Source organism: Hydra vulgaris, chromosome 08 (assembly GCF_038396675.1).
Source record: "Hydra vulgaris chromosome 08, alternate assembly HydraT2T_AEP".
In the NCBI taxonomy this organism is placed as follows: Eukaryota; Metazoa; Cnidaria; class Hydrozoa; order Anthoathecata; family Hydridae; genus Hydra; species Hydra vulgaris.
The window spans coordinates 7,212,654-7,217,334 of NC_088927.1; the positions used below are offsets into that span (position 1 = coordinate 7,212,654).

At 30.1% G+C, this 4,681-nt stretch overlaps 1 non-coding gene across 1 annotated transcript; it reads right to left on the minus strand.

The window, feature by feature from the left end:
* Positions 1-1,245: 1,245 nt before the first annotated feature.
* Positions 1,246-1,318, minus strand: trnar-acg (transfer RNA arginine (anticodon ACG)). Its single transcript has one exon. It is a non-coding gene; the product is annotated as a tRNA-Arg (tRNA).
* Between the last annotated feature and the right edge of the window lie 3,363 nt (positions 1,319-4,681).

The following is a 4,681-nucleotide window of genomic DNA, read 5'->3' on the forward strand; positions in this document are numbered from 1 at the left end:
TTTACGTGGGGACGAAAGAATTTTTTAACTTACTTGTATTTTAACAAAACTGAAAGATTTAAAACTAAATAACTTTATCAATTCTAAACCAAAACGTCGTCCCCAAACAAATTATTGTAGTACAACCTTTTCTAAAAAAAATAACATCTACATGTACGTATATACTATTTATTTTCATGGGTGGGTTTTTATTCTTCAACACCTACATAAAATGATTTCTGGCGTTTTTTGGACGAAGTTTTTCAAAAATATATTAACGATTTTTTTCCGCGATAAAATGTCACGTGACAAAACCAATGCATTTAAAATAAAAAATATTTACATTCGCTATAAAAGTTGTCTAATAATCATTTTTATAGTTTAACGCCATTGACAATTACTCCGCGATGGCGTAAGTTAGGAAACTTTTTTTTTTTTGAGGTCCCAGAAGAGCCCTAAAAAAAATTTTTTTTAATGAATGCAAGTTAAGATTGTTACCTAAATTCATACTCTTTAAGACTGCGCTTTAATATTTACAAAATACTTTACCGTTTGGGCTTCAGAGGTTTTAAGCTCTGTAGCCCTAACGGGGCTCAAGGCCATGAATAAGAGTCACAAGGCCAACGCAAACATTTTCAAGACCAAAGACTTAAATTTTTCCCGTATGTTAAAGTCAATTTTTAACAAAACTGTAGATAACAATTGCTCTGACAATAAAACCACGTTTTGTAAACCTATGTTATGCGCAGAACTCAACGAAGTCAATAAGAAAATATAGTTGTAGATATATATGAAAGTCGAAAACAAAAATACATAAAAATAAAGAATGAAAACTTTTAATTCTTTAATTTTATGTTGTTGTTTTAAAGACCAAGGCTAAAATTTTCAAGACTAAGGCCAACAGTTTAAGGCCAAGGACTTAATTTTTTGCCTTTGGGCAAGGACAATGGCCAAGGACTAACAACTCTACTTTAACGTATTCTTTGAACTGTTAAAAAATTTTTGATAGTAAATTATGAAAATAAGAACTTTAGAATAAAAAATCTCCGTGTCCTTGAACTGTTAAATAAAAGAAAAAGTGTGTTCGTAGAAAGTTAAGCTGTTTTAATTTCATTTCTTTTTCTTTGATTGATAATTTGATTGCGAAATGATCTGGAATTAATTACTATAGATAATGAATATTATTGAATATAAATAAAAAATACTATTGAAAACAATATAAAATTTACGACTTATGTATTGTTTAAATAATATTTATAAAAGAAGCGACCCTACCAGGACTCGAACCTGGAATCCCCTGATTCGTAGTCAGATGCCTTATCCATTGGGCCATAGGGCCACGAGTATAGAAAATTTTTTTTAATTTATATTTTTTTAAATAATGCCATTCAAAAAAAAATTGAATTTTGACATTTCTTGTTCTATTTTGTTTTTAAATAAAGCATAAAAGTATACAACACACACAAATAAACAAATACTTAAGGGAGTACTTGGCTTTTTTTACGTGTTTTGATTTTATTGTAGTGGTTCGTAAACGGTTTTTAGTTCAGTTCCCCCTTTATTCTTTTTTTAAAAGAATCAGTGACGAATCCAGTAGGGAGGATGAGGGGTATGCAACACCCCTCCCCCTCTTCCCCTCCCCTCTCCCCCCTCCCCTCCCCTACCACCAGAATCTGAAAGTCCTAAAATATCTTAGAAATTGAGGCACCAAATACAAAAATATTTGAACATCCTCCTCCATCAAAAATTCCTGGATCAGTCACTCAAAAGAATATATATATGTCATTCCTCTGAGCAAAAAAAGGGACATTAGCAGTGGTAGAAAAATAAATATTTTCCATGCTAAAAAAGCCTTTTTTAATTTAACGTTAAAACAATTAATGCGACTTATAACCTATAATTTGCTATAACTTGTGTGCAAGCTTATATTATAAGCTTGCACACAAGTTCTTTAATGTTTGGCTCAGTTATAGATAATCCGATGAAGCTATCGGATCCACGTGTACTTTGTTTTTGTGTTCGGTTTTAATGATATTAATTTGTCCAGCAAGCCATTCTAAAATAAATAATGAAAAGAGATGATTAGGCAGCCTGAACCAAAGCTTTAGTTTTTCTCGAAATGATTTAAATTTTGCTGTTGCTTGAAACATAGTGGTAACATGTCGCTGAAATGACTTGTTTACAACATTTAGCGCAGTGAATATACCACTAGTTAGTAAGTTGTGCAACAAAACCACCAGACTTCAGGTATTCAACTAAATCCCTTTTCTTGAGAAATTTGTTTAACTTCATTGAGTCTATTGCTTTTGTAATAATGTGAAATGGCCCATTTAAAAAATTAGGTCAGCAGTTTGTAGCTAACACTTGTATGTGAAGACATCAAAGTACAGGTATTGAGTCAGTTTTTATCTTTTTAGAAAGCTTTTTACTCAACATTTTTATCAATTATTGATTTTTCTAAATTAGTTTTAATTAGAAGTTCAAAGTTTTGAAAAGCTTTATTTGTAGTATATAAGGCTTCGCTAAAAAAACATTTTCATCCATTCATTGTCAATGTATCTCACAGGTCAGATTAGTTGAGATGGCGATGTAATGGAGGTTGGGGCTTATTTTTGAAAAATATTTTCCTAGGAAAATATTTTTCAAAAATAAGTCGGCAAATTTGATACTGGAGTCAGCAAACTTGGCTGTTTAGTAGGCATTCGGCAAATAAAAGTCGGTAAAAAACTTTTTTTTTTCACAAAGACCCCCCCCCCCCCTCCTCTTTTCCTTTTTAAAATCTCTTCGAGACAGCCCTGGCTCTACTTTCTGTAGATTTGTACAGAAATACTTGTTTTGTCTTTTTAGCAGTTTCATCCAAAGTCATAAGCTTTACAATACATCAACTCAAGGAAAAAAGCTTATATTCAGAAATAATTGTTTATTGGAAAGGTCTATTATTCACTTATACAATTATATCAATAGTTTTAAAATTCACTCGCTGCCTCTATCGCATGCATTTATGAGTGTTTCTGTATTGCCATACTGAATTAACTAGCTTGAAGTAAGGAACAGTATTTAATACGATTAAATTAATTAAAACTTTTTAAATGGTGAATAGCAAAAAAGCTTTTTGTATAACTTTTGCTATTCGAAAAGCAACGAGTATGCAATGCGCGTCCTGCTGAGTATGAAACTCGCATTTGAAACTCTTGAAAATACGCATAAAACACTGTAATTAGATATTATTCAATACGGTGTTTTCTTGGTATTAAATGCGCATTTAAAACTTTTCAGAATACGTGTTATTCACGAATGTATGTTAGCCATTTTACCGAGTAGAACACGTACCAGAAATACGTTTTAGACGCGTAGATTATTGGACACATAACACGCGTCTGAAACGTGTTTTTATTACATGTATAAATAAACGCGCACACGCATTGGTTTTCAAAAATAATAACAAAAAACTAATATTTGAAAATTTTATTAACTTGTACAGTGTTCAATATGCACATCTATATTATAGTTTTTATAATATAATAAAAACACATGCTATCTTCATTTCATAAAAACAAAATTGCACCAAAATTAGTTGTATACTAATGTATAATAGTAGAGAATTTATTTACCTTGTATTATATAAATGTATTATTTCTTACAATTTCTTACAATTACTGTTTATACAACTAAAAATACACTATACAACATCATACTTAAAAATTACATTATTAGGCAAACAATTGAATCCTATTTTATTGAAAGATCTGACAGTGTTTGCCTTTGGTGGTGCATCATAAAGAAGGACAATTTCGAAGAAAATCCTCTGATGTTTTTAGATAGTTTTTCCAAGTTTAAGAAATCTATATCAGAAACAAAAAAATTAATTTAACCAAAAGAAAAGTTCTTACTTAAACCTGAATGAATGCAGCCAGTTTGTAGACACCACATCCACAAAAATATTAGCTTCAATTGAGTTAGTTTTATCTTTCTGAATTCTTTGTCACTCATTTTGCCTTCATCCTTCAACTAAAAATCCATATGTAAAATAATGTTTTAAACTTAAAATTTGGTAAAAAACCAGCATTAAATATCCAAAAATATTTTATTAAAATTTCTCCAAAAATATTTTGAGTAAATTATGAAATAGAAGTAATCTAATTAGTAAATAGTAATTATTGCATGAAATTTGAAATTTGTTGATGAATATAAATTTAGATAAAAAAAGTAAAGAAAATATTTTAAAAACTCGTTGCTCCCACGTTCAGGGCTGGGTAGGCCCAAGAATTAGGGTTTTTTTGTTCCCAAACTCCAATCACCCCAATCAATTCTTCGCAAAACATTCTTTTTTGATATAAGCATAAACATTCAAAAGTTTGGAGTTTACACAATGGCTGTAAGTGTCAAAACTCAAACATTTAAAAGTGTACACCACTTTTAATACTTTTAACCAAGGGTCATTCCATGCCAAATGGACCAAAATTTTAGGTTTTCAACATAGACCCCCTCAGATTTTGATGAAACTTAGTGGGTTTGTTAATATCAACGAGATAGGCAATTCCTGAAAATGTCAGAATAAAATCTTTTGTGGTTCATGAGATATGGTCATTTGAAATTTCTGATTTTTCCAAAAATAAAAACTTCAGTAGCAAAAACATGATTTGTTCATACTTTGAAGCTCTATATTTTAAAAACAAAATTTCAGAAAACCTTCTACTTTTTT